The 19,096-nt window shown below is 43.0% G+C and overlaps 1 protein-coding gene across 6 annotated transcripts in view; it reads right to left on the bottom strand.

Annotated features, from left to right (window-relative positions):
• ABAT (4-aminobutyrate aminotransferase) overlaps positions 1 to 19,096 on the bottom strand; it is a 62,763-nt gene that overhangs the window by 34,896 nt on the left and 8,771 nt on the right. The window contains exon 2 of one of the 6 annotated variants that reach the window (XM_075767970.1): positions 9,168 to 9,292. The exons of 3 other annotated variants lie outside the window; for them this stretch is intronic. The gene's annotated coding sequence lies outside the window, so the exon portion shown is untranslated. Of the gene's footprint in view, positions 1 to 8,869; positions 9,041 to 9,167; positions 9,293 to 19,096 lie in introns of those variants that run through there. 2 more of the 6 variants (XM_075767968.1, XM_075767967.1) reach the window with 2 other exon arrangements.

Raw genomic sequence — 19,096 nt, 5'->3', positions numbered from 1 at the left:
TGCTTGGAGATAATCAAAGTCCAACTGGACATAGCTGTGAGCAGCCTGCTCTAGGTGACCCTGCTTGAGCAGAGGGTTGAACCAGATGACCTCCAAAAGTCCCTTTCAACTTCAACCATTCTGTGATTCTACCTCGGCTAGTTAAGTATAAATGACCTTGTAAAGTCAAGCAGCATGAACGATAATATGACTCCTTTTTCACTCTGGATCACCTTGTGCAGAAAGCCTGGCTGGAAGTCATAACTAGATAAAACAGGTCATTGAATTATTATCCAGGATACAGGTTAAATTCAAACTTTACACTTAGAAGTATGGTACCCTGTGTTCTATGTAGGACACTAGAGGCCCTTCTTACCCCACTGGATTTCCCTCCACCCCAGTGGGTGTAGACCATCTAGTAGCAATGGACTGAGGCTTGCAGTCCAAATGAAATGTCACTATTACCTGTAAACCTCCTGGGAAGGACTCTATTTAACAAATACACTCTGAGAATGGAGCTGATCTTCCAGCAGAAAGAGATCACACTTATTGCTTACATCATTTCTATGCCATCAATAAAATATGCAAACAGATGTTGATGACTAGATGCAGGGAAGCAGTTGATCCATTGCTACTATGATAGGAAGTATCTCTTAACCAACACTAATATATCAGAAATTTAATTTCTGTTTTGTCTTTAGCCAAGATACTATTTGCTTTCCTTCATGCTTCAGCTTTTTCAAAATCAGCAAAAGAAAACCAAAAACTCCTTGCCTATGAAGGTCTGTCAACCTATTAATACTCAGGTACAAAGGAAATTCCCGGTGCCTTCCCAGACAATCGACATAGCATTTGGTTTCACTTAGTTTGCTCTGAGTTCAATTTAAAATTCAAGGTATTTCAAAATCTGCCAAGGTGAGCAAACACTTGCACAACATTTGTGCACATGCTGGAAAAAACTAGATTAGCTTCATAAGGTTTTAGGTCAGAAGTGTAGAGGAAATTAGTTAATTTTTTTCAGAAAAGAGTAACCTCACTTATAAGACAAGATTAATTTCATTCATTAATTTTTGACTCTCAGCTTCTTTCTTTAGTTGTGCAAACTTTTGCATAATCAATGCCTAAAGAAATATCCCAAACCCATAAATTTCTTATCTTAATACCATCATCTAGCAAAAAACAAATGCGAGTAAGTCAGACTACCACTGTGGAAAAAAACTGTTAAAGGGTGAATCAGCCCAGCACCTCTCACAATGATTAACTGCCTTGATTGATGTCCTCTGCTCAGAGCTATTTATCTGGTCTGTACTTCTGCAATCTACAATTCCCTTCTTAAGTTTGATCTGCAAAGAGCTACTTTTAAAAAATCTCTAGGAGCCTGTTAAAAGCTAACATGAACATAGCTTTGCAGGAACTGACAAAAGGAACGCTGCAAACGTACCTATGTCAGAAGGCTAAAACAACCCACCAAGGTTCACTTCGTCATTCTAGTCCCCTTCAGTCATTTCCCCTGCATGTTCTGCTACAAATTGCCAAATCTCCCTTCCCCACAATGACAAGATGTCTCTTCACATAAAAATCAAACATACTTTCCAGTCACGCTACATGGCCGTACCCACCAGTGTCCAGGTTTCCCTGCAGTGGTACCTGCTCTGCCTTCCCTCGGTGAACCACTCCTAAGTCTTTGCTCCCAGAATGTTATTTCATCTTTTCCTTATATTTACTGTTTATCTTAAGCCCTTTAATGGTTAAAATACAATATTCATAAAAAGCTCAAAAATACATCTGGAAATGGTATTGGCTTTCTGAAATACTCATAGAAAAAAATTATTGTAAAAGGTTTAAAGATAAAGTAGCTTAGCCCTAATTTTCCTTGACAGTTGTTACATAAAAAGTTTTACCATTTTCTAGTCCAGAGTCAGAATAAATCATGTAATATCACATTTGAGTATAACTACAATCAACTTCTTTTCTGTCTCCATCACACACACAAATTCTCACAGGAGATCAGCTGATGTGATTGGTATATTTGTCTAGGCATATGTTATTTGGTTATCATAATAACCAATTGAATTTTGCCTCCATAATCCATCTCTTGATCAATTCCCACTGGGCTAGCTTGGTCTAGCATGGCAAGCAGCAGCAGCACAGCTTGCAAGCCAGCAGAAATCAGCTCTCATGCACACGTCAAAACCGCAGCAAAGCCATGCTCCATCACCATTGCTGCTTTGGAGCATCTGCATAGTTTCAGATTCTTTAAAATCTAGACAAAAAACACCCACCAATTTCAGATATCAGACTGTAAAGGGGATGTGAAGGACAATGGCTGGATTAGATTTGTGATTAAATGCTAGCTACCTTAAACCTCAAAGAAGTAAGACCCTTTCAGAAAAAGAGATTCATAAAAGTCTTCTCTAAATATTTTTCCTCTAATGGCAACTGTCTGAGCCAGAGAAGGCCATTGTTACAGATGACTCTACAAAATCGCTATTCCGAATTGAATGTTCAATACATTAATATTGCAGGTATTTTTGCAAATACATTTCCACGTATTTTTGTATGTAAGTTTGCATTACGTAAATACATGCATTAGGACATACAGTTTAAGTCACAGTCGCGTTCTTTTAGTAAGAAAAATTATTTTCAGAGAGGAAGCTCAGTACAGTTTATTGAGCATATGACACATAAGCATATGTGGATTTTTTTAAATGCACACAATGTGAAATTGGATGTATTTTTTTAAACAGCAGCTCTTAAAATTCTGTACTGAGTGATTATTTCTGACAGGCAAAATGAGTTTCTAGAACGACAACAGTCATTCAGCAGTGGGAGCCTACTGTGAACATATAAAGATGCATTGTTTCTGTGAGGTAACAAGATTATGTTTCTTAGGGGCAACCCCTGGGGAAAAAAAAGTTAGAGGGACCCCAACGTTCAGGGGGGCTTGATCCAGATACAAGAGCAAAAATCTACAAACTAGGAGCTCAAATAACATTCTCACTTGCTAGCAGCGAAGCTAATGCAGCATGACATCCGTGTTTCAGACTGCAGCTTGCAAAAACCTGCCTCTGAAAGCATCCTCGGGACAGATGCAAGGGTAAGAGGTGAAACAGAGACACTGCAAGATAGGGATGAGAAGTCAGCACTGCAGATTCGCATCTCACTCTTGCAACTCATGCCAAAGACATAGAAGCCTATTTTAAATTCATGGGGGCACATTCATCTGTCCCTCAGCTACTCCAAACCCATTTATCCAGGAACAATTAAGTGGTTTAGAAACAGCAGCACAAGCTGCACACTGCAATTACTCCACAAGCCTTCATAATACGTATTTGGGGAGCAGGGAGATGAAGGCAAATTAATTCCTTTTTTGCTGTTTTCCTTCGCTTGACTTTTCTATGATGCACAGCAGCGAGCGTATCATTGTGCTACGTGTTGATTGTTGTGAAATTTAAAACATCTCAAACTATCTTTTAGTCCCGTTTGCTTGGGTCCATCTTGATGTGAAAACAGCGCAAGGCTTACTCGCTCTGTGCGCAGGGTCTGCTGGTGGGTGCATGAGCAGCAGCCCAAGGTCCTGAAGCTCTGCCAGCCCACACACAGCAGGCGGAAGCTTCCCCTCTCTGTCGGGAGTCCACAGGTAGCACCAGCATTATACATGAAAGCAAAACCACCTTTTCCACGCCCCAGCCTGCTCTGCTATCCTGGAGGTGAGCTGGTGTAGACAGTTTGCAAAGAGGGTGTGTGGTGGGTTGACCCTGGCTGGAGGCCAGGTGCCCACCAGAGCCACTCTATCACTGCCCTTCCTTCACTGGACAGGGGAGAAAAGGTATAACGAAAGGCTTGTGGGTTGAGATAAGAACAGGGAGAGATCACTCACCATCTATCATCACGGGCAAAACAGACTGAACTTAGAGAGAAATTCATCTAATTTATTACCAAGCAAAACAGAGTAGAGGAATGAGAAATAAAATCAAATCTTAAAACACCTCCCTCCACCCCTCCCATCTTCCCGGGCTCAACTTCACTCCTGGCTTCAAACCTCCTTCCCCCTCAGCGGCACAGGGGGACATGGAATGGGGGTTGTGGTCAGTTGATCACATTGTTTCTGCCGCTTCTCCCCCTCCTCAGGGGGAGGACTCCTCTCATCGTTCCCCTGCTCCAGCATGGAGTCCCTCTCACAGGAGACAGTCCTCCATGAACTTCTCCAACGTGAGTCCTTCCCACAGGCTACAGTCCTTCACGAACTGCTCCAACGTGGGTCTCTCCCACGGGGTGCAGACCTTCAGGAACAGACTGCTCCAGCGTGGGTCCCCCACAGGGTCACAAGTCCTGCCAGCAAACCTGCTCTGGTGTGGGCTCCTCTCTCCATGGGTCCACAGGTCCTGCCAGGAGCTTGCTCCAGAGTGGGCTTCCCGTGGGGTCACAGCCTCCTTCAGGTGCCTCCACCTGCTCCTGCGTGGGGTCCTCCATGGGCTGCAGGTGGAATCTCTACACCCCCTCATCCTCCCTCCATGGGCTGCAGGGGAACAGCCTGCTTCACCATGGTCTTCACCACGGGCTGCACAGGGGGATCTCTGCTCTGGCACCTGGAGCACCTCCTGCCCCTCCTTCTGCACTGACCTTGGTGTCTGCAGAGTTTCTTACTTCTTCTCACTCCTCTCTCTGGCTGCAAAAGCTCTCTCTAACTGTTTTTCTCTTTCTTAAATATGTTATCACAGAGGCGCTGATTGGCTTGGCCTTGGCCAGCGGCGGGTCCGTCTTGTAGCCGGCTGGCATTGGCTCTATCAGACACAGGGGAAGCTTCTAGCAGCTTCTTGCAAAACCCACCCCTGTAGCCCCCCTGCCCCGGTACCAAAACCTTGCCACACAAACCCAATACAGGGTGTTTCTCAAAGAGGTGAGAAGGCTTTTCAGTTCACAAGTTAGCATGCTTTGACATTGCATTTTCTGCATCTGTTTTTTAACAGTGGAAGAAACTGCAAATTGAGAGACCAAGTCAGCTATGGTTCCTGTGACTAAAACAAAAGAACAATGGTTGAAAAGTCTGGTGGTACTCAGGAAGTACCGTGCTGGAAGTGGGAAAACACTGCAAAGCTGATTTTCTTTTGGAATTACAAGTTAACTTCTTGGGCTTCACAGGATAGAGAGCACAACTACTGTTACAAAGACCCACAACGTGATGAAGTGTTAGTGGTCCAGCTTTTTGTGTTATCTTCCAGGAGCTCGTTTTTCCTTTTCTACCCTCTGCAATGCTCCCACACCCGCACATCAGGGCTCTTCAAACAGCTTTGCTGGAAGACAATCAGACTGAAATATATCCAAGACAAGCTGGAAAGAGTTTGGATAACAGGGCCAGGACATGGGCACTAAGAAGAGGGAGTTACAGACCCCATCACATAAGCAGTGACTGCCGTAGGGTCAGTGAGAGATGAGATAAGCCGTTCTGAAAGAGGGGAAAGATAGAAAGGCTGCCAAAACCAGAATTGGACGGGACTGCAGCTTCTAAGCTGAACAGGGACGAGCTGTCCAGCCTCATTCATGCTGCTCAAGCCCTATCATCTCTTACACTGCAGCAGCATGACAAGTTAGAAGGAAAAATCTTAACTGATCCTTCCACATTCTGTACTCTGTAAACTCCTGAAAATCCCTTGTTACTCTTTTTTATTGTTTTCACCGATGTCTGGCAGATAGCGTTCTGTGTCTGGGGCCCACAAAAGAGTGGAAGGGCCTCATCTTAAAGAAAGTAATAAAAATCCAAGGCCATTTGTTAAAAGGAGACAAGTCTCCTAGTTTGCAGTGTTCACAAACAAGCATCTTTCATGATTTAGGTGATGCAGCTCAGGTGTTTTACTTCTAAAAACAGCTCAAGGAGATCCCAGTCTGGAATATCCCCGCAATTTCACAAAGAAATATAAGTATGGGAGAGGTGGAATACAGTTGAGTCTGTCATCCATAAAACATAATCATGTCCTTCATTAGTCTGCATTTGAGGAAGAACCAGGCAACCTAATGGCATCATGGTATCTACATAAAAAGATTCGATGTATAAGGCACTGGCTGTTTGAAAGTGCACTGCAATCACTAAGTACCACCCCGCCCTCCCTTGGGGAGATGGGGAAAGTCCACATCCAATAGATCAAAGCAGGAAAAAACCTGAATGACTTAACCAGTTGTTATTGACAGGGTGCAGGGTGACATTAGAAATCCTGACTTATTGCTTTAGCCACTTAAATGTAGTAAACAACAAAGTAAGTAAGTAAATAAATAAGCCTGCCAGCACGTTGATATACTTAACTGCAATTCACTTGGTCCCAGAAGCAGAGTTAAGAGTTCAATATAGACTATGTAGTTATGAAAGCCTGAGTGCGCACAATGGAATACAACAGGTCCTTTTAGTTCAACAGTTGTGGTTTTTTTCAAAGGTATAGTTCTGAAAAAAATTTGAATTAGTGTGCAACAGCATTTGCAAGGGAAGCTTGTTAGCATAACACCACAAATTTCTAGTGACAGCTAAACTAAGGCTATCCAAATCATTACAGGAACAGGAAAGTCCTGTTAAGACATAGTTGCAAGAAAATTTACATCTAGCATTCATATAAGGCTGGCATTACATTTTCTATCCAGCATCTATATAAACCCAGCACAAAACAGAGCTGAAACTCCTGACTTCAGGAAGAATAGTACCTAGCACCATCCTCATGAGACAGCACAGAAAAGAGAAACAAGCTGCTCCTCACCGAACTTGGTCAACCAAAGGCCACAGCCTCATACTTCTAAAGCAAAGGTGGTTACAAGCACCCTACAAGCTCAGGCAGCAGCTAAAAAGTAAGCGCAAAAAGTGACTCTGACCAATGAATGGCAAGTTTGTCCTTGGACAGCACAGGGAGAGCACAGCTCACCAAGGCATCTCCCACCAACTGACAACAAACCAAGCGACAGCAATCTGCAAATAGAAACGTGTATCTACCACCAAAATGGATTTTGCCAGAAAACACTTCACAAGCTGACAGATGCTTTTGCTGTTTATGTCTCTAATAACCTTAACGGCTTTGTGTAGAACAGGATGTAATTGGAAACTCCATGATTGTACTTAAGTTGTCAAGGACACAGTTGTCATAGTTACATGTAAAGCTCAAGTGTCTGTTATTCATGGTTCCTTATTTATTATTGACACCAACAGGATCAAACACTCCCACAACTGTCCAGAAGAATAGAAATGGGGAGACTGGTTTTGTCCTTCAAGTCTCAACAAAACAGTAAATACTGCACACAACACTGTAAGTCTCCCTTATAAACTGGATTTTTGCACAGCTACCTTCTCTTACTCCAGATTCAGCTGGCATTCAAGTCAGTCTGTTTTGAAAACTGCAGCAAAAGCCCAAAGCAAGATGCAATGCACGAGATAAAATCCTCACGTCTATAGCTTGAAAGGACTGTACAATATCCATCATGACATGGCAACACCTCCCTACCTAGTAAGACCAACAATCAGGTCAGAGCTGGACCAGCAGTGAAACTAGAACAGAAACCTTCAGATCTTCCATCAAGTTTTAAAACTCACTTGCAGTCAGAAGTGTCATTACACTTATGCGTTCAGGTTCTCATCCTTAGATGTCTTCTAAGCAGGGTTTGGTGGTTGGATATGAATACATCTTTTTTTCTTTTCTTTTTAGTAACAAAAAAAATCATCTTTTTGCCCTTGTCTCTGTTTTCCCTCTCTCCAACAAATACTGGACCAAGGAAAGACTGTTGGTCCATACTCCAATGAATAGGAACATGTGGGAATATTGTGATTATGGCACACTAGGATTCAGGTGACCCACTAAACTTTTGAGCAGCTCATTTTTGATTCAAGAACTATTGGAACAGCTAAGCTGGGATGAGATGTGCCTACACCTTCCCTGGGACAGAAATACATTGTCTCAGGAAAAGGAAAAATGGGGTCTAAAATGCATCTGGGCATTTAGAAACTGGGCAAGTTCCAGATTCACAGCTAAAAATACCTACATAAATGGCATAACTGTACATAAGTGTTGGTAAAAACCAACAACTAAACTAGTGTTAGCTGAAATTTTTTTTTTTAAAGTTTGTCAATCCTTAATAGTTCCCACAGAAAAAATTGCACTTTGAAATCTCAGTGAACTTTACTAGTGAGCTACACAGAACGTCTCTTCAAGCCTGCATATTTTGAAGCCATTATTTTAAATGCAGATGACAACAACATATCCAAACCATGACTGTTAGTCTCCACACGTTTCCCATGCCAAACAGTCCAGCTCTCAGCAGGTTAAACAGCTTAAATTATGACACAGCCGTGCTTTTTAAATTAGTTGCTCCACAAGCGTTCTGTAGTTTTGGGAAAATTAAAGTATTGCAAAATACCCTCAAGTGGAGCTTCCTCCAAAGAAATTCAGTTATATTACTTGTAAGATTTTATTCCTCAGCATCCTACCATTGCCTCCTCAGAGGTCATGAAAATAGATAAATAGCATCAAATAAAATGTACTGTAAAAGCACAATTTAGTTTTATGCTTCCTGAAGTCATAAAATAGCTCACTTGGAGGCAGCCTGCACCAAACCAAGAGAAACGTCTTAAAAGGGAGCGAGTGCTCTGGTTTCTCAAGGTGACCCCCATTTCAGCTGGAAACACAGAAAAGCAGATGCATGCAGGAGATTTCTTTCACAAGGGGTCCAGCAAACAAACTGTGGAACAGCTAGCCATGCATATCAATGTCAGGGATAGATTCATTTTAACATCACATGTTTGCACACACATACAGACACGCGTTCACCTCTGAACAGAAAGCACGGGGGCGCAGCCCTTGCAGGTGCACCCAGAGTCCGTGCTAAACCCTACCACACGCAGGCAGAAGGCAAAGCCACTTACACGAACTGGATGGAAACTCCCCGCAGCCAGCTTACCGGTTGAAAACGTCGCTCTCCTTCAATTTAGAGTAGGCTGCTGATGGCTGCATTCGTGAGAAATGCCATTGCTGTCAGCTCCCTCCAGCAGCCACTTGCCACTGCTGGCAGTGAGGACAGGCATCACCCGGAGGAAACTCTGAGCTGCGACCCTGCAGCTTAGCTGGGAGGGATGCCCCAGTTAATGAAGGTTAATGAAACCTGCTCCTGCAAGCTATACCTCGTGCTCAGCCAAACGCAGAGGAGAGTAATACTTAACTCACCTCAGACAGAGATAAATAATCTGGCTCTGCCCGCTGCTAATCCAGTACCTCTGACATGTGGGTGTAGCCCACCAGCTCGGACCCCTGGGACTCTGAGTTCACCTGAACATCTTTTCGGCAGGTTTCTGAAAACAAATTCCTGAGATGCAGAAGCAGACTGTATTAATGTTTGAAATGGCCCCTTAGTTTTCAAGAATTGTGGAAGCTGAAGAACAGGTTTTGTCCTTAAAACCCTTCATTTTACTCTGGTTTGTAAGTATCCTGAGGGTGACACCTGGGATAAAATAACCTTGGTTTGGTTCAGTTCCTTCCGGTCGTGCACAGGCGCAGGCAGTACAACAGCCAGCACACATCCCAATGCCACCTCCCACTGTGCTCTGCTTAAGATGGGGAATGGGAGAGACACGGATACACACAGAGAATAACAGCAGCAGCTCGGCCGCAGCATCCCTTCAGGCCCATGGACACAGGGGCAGCGAGCACAGGGTGCATCGCCGAGGCAGGGATGCCATCGCCAGGTTGCCATGGTGCCAGGGGCAAGAGGGAAGATGCACCAGAGTGCAGGAAAAGGCTGAGCCGCTTCAGATTTAAATCCCTGTGACAGCCTTTCAGCCAAGCCACTGCACAGTTGCTGTGGCAACCGACGAGTGAAAAATCACAGAGGAAATCTGTAATTATTACAAGTGAGATGGTGACTTACCCACTTCAGTAATCAGGGCATTAAAATGACTCGAGCAGAGGATGGGGTGCTCTGTGTCCCCCAAGAGGCAGGGCTGCACTGCAGCAGGGAGCCAGGGGCCAGATCCCAGCTGTGGGACCTCCTTTATGCTGTCTCCCATAGGCTCCAGCAGCAGGATGCAATGTTTTGGCAGGATGATTTCCTAAGTGCAGGGTTCGAAGCCTGCCTGAGGGGCTGCGACCAAAGCACCTGCACTCATGTGCTGCAAGGAGGGAGATGACCAAGCAGCCTGGTCCTCAGGGAACCAGAGCTAGCCCAAGACTTGTGCTGCCTTGGCTCAGCACAAGCACAGTGCGGCATAAGGAAGGGTCTAAGACAGGCAGAGGGAAGGACAGGCATCAGAAGCAAGTGACAAAGATAGAAGATGCAACGCTTATAGGAAGAGGATAAGGTCCCTGGCAATTTAGAGACTCCAGTTTGTGCTGCTATTACAGCACCACTTTTTTTCTTCCACCTTCTCTCAGTGCACTAACAGCAGCAGTATTTATTTGGTTGGAGTGGATATTGTGATGATTACCATGCTGATACAGGAACGATGAGGGACAGAGTCACTCAGGTAGAGCAAACACGCTCTGTAGTCTCTCTCCATTGTAACATTATCCTGACACAGATAATTTACACTCCAACAGATGTGATGCCAGCATCCACACATCCAATTTATATCCATTGCAGGAGTACACAGTTTGAAGTCACCATGTTGCTCTCTAGAGCTCTTCTACACAAAACGGACAATTGATCATCATCTGGACAAACTTCTAATGAAAACACTGTTAACACCAGTAAGGAAAGGAATCAGACACGGCTAATCCCATTTCAGTTCCCTTTTCCTTCGCCATAAGAGTGTGGCCTGGGACTAGTGAGGACTAGCAGCTCTCAAGAAAGGAGCCCCGACTGCAGTCGTTTATAAGACAGATACCATACTACTCCTAAGTAACAAATTGTTGATTTGAGCTGAATTAAAGACTGAAGCTGATCCCTCACCTTCTTCATAATTTAAAATCTGTTATTAATTACATACACAGACTGTAAATTACATATTTAAACTGGCCTGTACTGGTTGCCAGACAGTAAAACAACTGCTGATTCTCAACTGAACTTGTTAGCTAGCCAATCTACCACAAAAAGTACAATAATCGTATTCAGACAGATGGTTAGCACAGGGACACATCACAAAGTAGAGGGGGCAGGACTGCGAAAAGTTGTAGATATTTACACTCACCACATAAAAAACATTGGCTTCAAAGGCAATGTTTCATATCAACAAATTATTACTACACTTATTCAGTGAATAATCAGGATTACAACTCCTAAGGGTGCACTCCGGGGACACTAAGGTATGGCAAAGAAATTCCCGTGCCTCCACTGAGTGCTACCTTACCTGATGTGAGGCTAAACTCATTAAACAAAATTATCTTGGATGAAAAGTACTTCTTATTGTGAAATGCTACAGTGGCGCTAACGATTTATATGACAACATCATCTAGAGACTCTAGTCAGCATCATCCCCCATCATGCTAAGCCATGTCACGTCCAACTGCTTGGAAACTCATCCTCCAGAGAGAGCGAGCAATTCAGTAGTAGACTTTTATTCGTAGTGGATATTTTGGTTTTAACCCTTGCATCAAATAGCTCAACACTGAACTGTTACTTCTTAGGTAGGACATAAGTTCTTGCTGTTACGTACAGCTGCTTTCAGCCCCTTCACTCACAGCACAGCCCCTCCATATCCATAATTATCCTGCCTGGCAGGCTGGACGCACAAAGGGGATGTCAATGACTTGTGTAAGTCCTGCTGCAGGGCAAAGAATGCAGAAGTCGCAGTCACTCTTATGTCAGTGACTTGAAGCAACTATGACTGCTAAACACTTATTTAAGATGTATTAAAAACATGCAGTTCACAAAACTGTGGATTGTAACAAGCCACGGACTTCCACTTGATTTAATCAAGAGAACCTTGGTAATGAGATCTAGCTGAATAGTCTGTCATTGGAAAGGACATCGCCAACCACCCACAGTAAGTATACAATCTGCATTGATATGCAATTTTCCAAGGAAGACTCGTTACGCAATCTTTCACTGTTAGAAAATAATCTCCTGCTTTAGCAGAATCAAAAGCATGTCTTTCCACTTTTAGATATATTTTTATGTATCAGTACTACATACATCCTTCTGAAATATATTATGATGATACAAGGCAAAACGGGGATCAGATTCTGGCCAGACTGGTCCACAAGACCAAGTAAAAGCACATGGTTAGCATAAAGGATATTTTGGTTTTATGGAAAATATTAGAAGGTTTAACTATGTTATCAACTGCTGGATTTCACTGCAAATGATGGCTAACTCCTCCAGAAGCAAACCTATAGCTCTCCTTAATCCCTGCCTCACACTCTAGAAAGCATCTGATGCAATTTGTTAGCAAAACCAAAACATTTCAAACAACACTGAGCTACAGTACTTCAGAAAAATTCAGTACCCAGAAATAGCAGCTCTAGGGTAGAGACAAGATGTCAAAATCCTAAACGTCATATACGCCTACAAGAAGTGAACAAAACACATTAGTATCACAAAGCAGAAGGCAAGCCATGCCAGGATACTCAGCATCAAGTCCTAGTCTTCCTTCAAAAATCAGAGTTGCCACAAGACTAAAAAGCAGGTCTCAGAACCCCAAACTTGCATGAAGAGGAAAAGCAACACCCCTCTTAAGGGCTTGACATGTTCAGAGAAGGAATAAAGCGCTAACTAGAGTATCAAATCAACTTTTAGGTACAGTGAACACTAACAGTCATTACTAGGTTCACTTTGAAATATACTAAAAAAAAAAATCTTTCAATGTAGTTGGAAGAAAACTAAAGTAAGACTATATAAATGTTAACCCCAAGTTAATTATACAAATCTGAGCAAACGGTTTGCAGACAGAAGGATAAGAATCTCATTTGGACAAAGACGATTATCACGAAGGGCAAAACAGAAAATAAAAGGACTGGGATTGCTTAGCTTTGCAGGAAACCCAACATACTGCAGTTTCTCCAACCTGTGGCTAGTCAGAACACTGCTTCCTACCCTAGCACATTCAATACCCTTACACTAAGTGTACAGAGGTAGTTTTTCTTCTTTGAAAGAAGTAAAAAGTCTCATGAACATAGTGGAACTCACTGCAATCAATACCACTGATATCCAGGGATTTCTTTTGGTAGGCAAACGCTCAGCTTGAAAAAGTCAGAGGTTGGATGTGTGCAAGGGCACACCCGAACTGCACCTGCATTACTTACAAATCAGTAACTGGTATAACTTAAACTGACACAGGGAGAGTGGGATCACCCCCCTTTGTCCTTCAGATGCCAACTATTTTAATTCCCATTAAACACGAGAACTTCACATTCGGAAGGAGGAGAAAGAAAGGGATATAGGAATTAAGCACAATTACTATAATTTCTACTATTCAAAATTCTTATTAATGCCTCTCTAGAATCATAGAATCATTTAGGTTGGAAAAGACCTTTAAGATCAGCACTGCCAAGTCCACCACTAAACCATGTCCCTAAGCACCACATCTATGCATCTTTTAAATACCTCTAGGAACAGTGAAGAAATTTTTGCCAATATCCAATCTAAACTTCCTCTGGTGCAACTTGAGGCCATTTCCTCTTGTCCTATCCCTTCTTACTTGGGAGAAGAAACCAACACCCACCTGGCTACAACCTCCTTTTAGGTAGTTGCAGACAGCGATCAGATCTCCCCTCAGCCTCCTTTTCTCCAGGCTAAACAACTCCAGTTCCCTCAGCCACTCCTCATCAGACTTGCGCTCCAGACCCTCCACCACTTCATTGCCCTTCACTGCCCAACTCCAGCACCTTAATGTCTTTCTTGTAGCAAGAGGCTCAAAACTGAACACAGTACGCGAAGCACAGTCTCACCAGTGCCGAGTACAGAGGGTGATCGCTGCCCTAGTTCTGCTGGTCACACTATTTCTGATACAAGCCAGGATGCTGTTGGCCTTCTTGCCCACCTGGGCATACTGCTGGCTCATATACAGCTGGCTATTGATCAATATTCCCAGGTCCTTTCCTGCTAAGCATCTTTCCAGCCACTCTGCCCCAAGCCTGTAGCATTGCCTGGGGTTGTTGTGACCCAAGTGCAGGACCCGGCACTAAGCCTTGTTGAACCTCATACAACTGGCCTTGGCCCATTGATCCAGCCTGTCCAGATCCCTCTGTAGAGCCCTCCAACCCTCCAGCAGATAAACGCTACCACACAACTTGGTGTCATCTGTTGGTGCACTTGATCATCTTGTCCAGATCATCGATAAAGATATTAAACAGAACTAGTCCCAGTACTGAGCCCTGGGGAACACCACTTGTTTATTCCGGCAGTAAGTTAAGAACAGCAGCAGTTGGGCAGTTTTCAAAACACTTTAGGGAACATACGTATGTACACAGTGTTAATCAATAGATTCTGTGGCTAAATTCCCTAGTATTTTTGGGCTCCAGATGGACAAAGAAACTATTGCCAATCTGATTCAGCAAGATACATATTTCTCAAGTGGTCCTATTACTTCACTGGGCCCATTCACAAAACTGTAGTTGTGAATGAGCCAAAGCACTCTGTTGAATTAAAAGCAAGGTAGAAAAACTTGTAACTGGAAAACTCACTGAAGGTTATCAAAATCTGAAAGTTACCTATTAGGTAAAAAACCACATGGCTACTGCACAAACTGTGCTTATTTATTCCTTACATATTGCCTATTTGACAAAAATAACGAAGCTGCTGCATTACAATATTTCACACAAGTACTAAATATCTGGACACAAAAGTGAGGAGGTAAATTAGACCTTACTAAGTGTGCTAATGGCTTAACTCACTGGTAAAGTCTCGTCAAGGTACATCTATATCGCACCCTCTACTCTCACAATAATGCTGACACCCACATAGGGGACTGAGCGCTGTTTTTCCAGTCTGGTACATACAAGCTATGAATCACACGAATGCGAAGATTCTCTACGTCACATTTAGGTAGTTAAAAAGTGTTGGATCATTTTGGGAAGGCTGCTAGTACTGAGTAAATCTTTATAAAAATTTCTATTACAAGTTGAGCACGTCCAGCTTAATTGCTAGGGTTAGAGAAGAGGAACCTGGAATCAAGAAACTGTTGAAGGAATGCTTGTGTAACTGTGATGCTCAGAGAGGCTGCACAAATTGGGAGTGGGGACACAAATGCAGGGTATTATGTCAGCTGTTTCTGGAATCACAAAAGGTACTGACTATTTGCATTTCATAAAGGAGAAGGCCCATTGGACTGGAATTACAGACAAGCTAAGAGCAGGAATGGAAGACAACTGATTTTTAAGGTTTTGGGAGAGAACTCTTTCTGGAATATCTGCTTGCACCCCCACTCCAAACACATTTTGAAACCTTGCAAGAAGTACCCGAAGCCAATACCCATGCAACCACCAGCTCAATGTCAATGCTGTGCACCTCACCTCCTGCACCAACCATTTCAGAGTGGCTCTGTGCTGGCTCTATTCATTTCCAGCAATCAAGAGAGCCACTGGATGTCCCGCAGCTCTGCAAATATCCCATGAGGAACATCCATGGGTGTTGCAAGGAAATATTTTGCAAATATAGCCTGTAATGATGAATATTAAGTAACAAATCATCTGACAATACCACTAGCCTTAGTGTGGTGAGACAGGTAAGAGATTGTACTTTCTGTTAAATACCACAAAAATGCTGTAACAAGGGCAGAGAAAGGCATCTGAATATAAGCTGTCCAGTGGCATGGGGCAGCAGCTATCCTCCCTTTTTGCATCATTAGACAAGCCTGCCTCTGTAACTACAATATTGCCACCAAGACACCAATAAACACTAGGAATGACTGCCATATCAAAAGAAGATCAAGGTAAATCTATTGCTGGTGTAATTTTAAGCAGTTCCACCAAGTTATTCCAGGATGAATACAGTCAGTACTGAATAAGAAGCTAATAGTGAGGTTAAACAGCTTGTTTATTTATTTAACAAAAATCTGGTAAGGGAAATATTTATCTTTCTAAGGATAGCTCATGAAAATAAGCAGGGCTAGCGCAATGGGACAGCAGAGTACTTCCCTTCAGAGCACTGTCCTCCATCCTCCTTCAGTGGTACTTAACCTCTCCTTCTCAAGAGGCCCCAAGAGAGCACTGCCATAGCAGCTCAGAAAAAGAGAGGCAGAAAAAAAAAAAAAAAGGTAATTTTTTTTCTTCTCCTTCATAAAATCAGGGTTTCACCAAATGGATGCAACTGCAGGATTTATCAGTAATCAGATAATTCTTCACTGAAGTTACTAAATCATGTGCCTTGTCAGCCTTTAGAAGCACTGTGTCAGTACTATCTCAAGCTGCCCCTTTCCCCTTTTTTGCTGTTAACTAGTGACAGTAGCTGAAAGAGATAATCAGAGGTTGAAGTTTCACAACAGAGCAGAGGAATGTGGCTGCAAGCCTGCAAAGCTTGCTTACCAGCCAGAGGAGAGGATCAGTTATGCAAGGCTGCATATGGATTTTGACCAGATGTAACAAACAGTCCCTTTCTCCGTCCTTTTCCATCCAGAACAACAAAAGAGTAAAGGGAAGCAACAGAGCAGTGTGAGGAACAAGAGGTCCAACCAGAGTAGTCACCATGCTTGACTTACTGTTGAAACATCACCCACCCATGATCAGTCCTACCATTTTGACCGAACAAAGTCCCAGCAAAAGAACAAACTCTGAACTCGTTCATGATCATGTAATGGTACAATTATTATAAATAAATAAACCCTAGGAATCTTACAGGCTGCATCAGATGTATTTTCCAATCACCTTCTTAGCCAAGGAAAAATAAAGATTACTGATGAGAATTCAAGAAAGTAGTCACCGATCTCCTGCTACTGCTAAAAGGCACTTCTAAAAGAACTGGCATTTTGGATTTCATAATTGGAAGAAAAAAAGCACAACAAGATTTTTTAGCTATAATTACTGCAACACATAGATGGTTGCTGGGATCACAAAAGTTCTTCCCAGTCAAAGGCCCTATAATGAATCCAGCCCTTAACACTGCTTGTCATTATCTCCATTTGCCTCTACTCCCTCTCTTAATAACACAAGCTAGCCCTTTTTATGTTTTTCTTCAGCTGCTTTTTACATCAGCCAAGGCAGAAGCATCATGATACAGCAGTTATGCCAGCCCCTTACACTGCCCAAATCATGGAACAAACTGAAGATTTTTCACCCCCATAACTCCATTACCTGGCAAAACTGCACTGCAAACAAGGAGCATGAAGTTCATCAGAGCCAAGCTCACCCTCTGCTTTCTTACCTCCACCAGCACACTCTGATTGTGTAATCTTATTTCCCTCTCCAGGAAGCTGCATTGCAGCAATAGCTGTGGAGCAAAAAACAAGGTGTGCTTTATACTGGAGCTGGGACGAGAGAACATTGAGGTGGATGGCAGTATGGTCCATAGAGGTAAAACACATCCCTCGTGCCCACCGTCTGGGGACCATCGCTGTCAGTAGGCTCAGCAGCATGCTTTGCCTGAAATGATGAAATCGGTAAGGATTCAGAAGTCACGGCCTCTAGCCTGTCCGCAGCACTGCGTGGTAGGATTACGCTCTGGTCTGTTGCCAGGAAGCATCTTATGCCTGAAACCTGTCCTGTCATGTCAGAGCAGTTTGGTTTGGTTTCTAAACAGCTTCTTAACCTGCCATATTTTCTAATTCCCACTGAGGCAATCATTTATATAACCTGATTTATACAGTGAGCTGTTAAAAAGGCTTCACTACAAACTTACTCCCTCCATTCTACTCGCAGCGTCCTAATTTTTTTGGAGCGTACATCACAACATTAGTATCAAGCAAACACCTGGCAAAAATGTGTCATTCATGCCAGATGCAGAAAGAGAGGTGACAGAGAAGAACAAGATGGCTGGTTCCCATTATTTGGCATCTAACACAAAGAAAGCCTGACAGACAGATTTGGAGAAAACACAATACAAACAAAAAATATGACTGCTAATAAGTTACACCAAGCTTATTTTAAAATATTTATTTTTTATGTTATTTATGTTACTTATTCACATTTTTGTATTATTGCCAGACCAACTTAAAATATATGAGTTGATTTCAGTTGTGTTTACTGTCAAGGGATGCTGCCAAGAACCTCCACACACTCTATCCTTTGCTAAAAGCGGAAGCGAAAACTGGCATGCTGTTGTGATGTTCAAAGTCTTTAATCAAGATTGAGCCTGATGCTATACAAATACAAATGAGGGATATTATTCTTTCCTTCCCCTGCAAACCACTTTTTTTTTTCCTGTTTTCCTCAGTGGCTTCTGCAAGCCTATATGGTTGCGTTACTTCATTTAGAGAAGAAAAGTGCTAGAAGGGCAAGAGGTGACATGTCTTGTGAAAAAATCTGTAGGGGTGTTCCTTTGCTGGGGAGGAAGAGAAAGGGGTGATTTAATACCAAGACTACAGGCAGGAAAGCTAGCACGAAATCATCTAGCACTAGAGTACAGATTTCCATTAAGAGCTTGCTGCCTTGCGCTTTGCCTGGTATGAGGTTTACAGATGGAAGCTGGATACTTTAAAATTGAGCCAAACATCAAAAATAGGACATCATGAAAACATCATCACTAATTTATGTCTTCTCCTAACACCCACTGTTTTGCTTTGTGAGAAACCAGTGATGAAACAAAGGTTACAAGGGGAGGATAAAAATAAAAGCCCTCAACCCCCCCCACCCCCAAACAACTAGAAATTAAACCTTGTGCTGGAAATCCACACTCCTTGGTAACACTCTTTCACACCCATAAACATATCACAGTGCTTTCTAGCTATCCAGATGACCCACAAGTCATCTGTGTACTCCAGGCTGAGATGCCTGCTAACATCACTGGCACGACAGCACCACTCCTCACTTCTTCTTTCAGTCCACCCTGTCCACCCTTCTGGCTTCCCTTTCCATGCAAGCAGGTCTTGTACCCAACAGGATACCTCCTACAGAGCTATAATGATCTTCCAGTCAAAAACATTTTTTTTTAGAGCTGACAGGTAGGACTAAGAGTCATTACAATAGATCTGAGACACCATAAACACAAGGGCTGGAAAGCTATGTGGGAAAACCAGTAGAAATGGAGAGCATGTCATGCTGATGCTGTGGGCAGGCTAAAAGGCTTCAGG

This window comes from Balearica regulorum, chromosome 15 (genome assembly GCF_011004875.1).
Source record: "Balearica regulorum gibbericeps isolate bBalReg1 chromosome 15, bBalReg1.pri, whole genome shotgun sequence".
In the NCBI taxonomy this organism is placed as follows: Eukaryota; Metazoa; Chordata; class Aves; order Gruiformes; family Gruidae; genus Balearica; species Balearica regulorum.
This window is presented reverse-complemented; position numbering and strand designations above follow the sequence as displayed.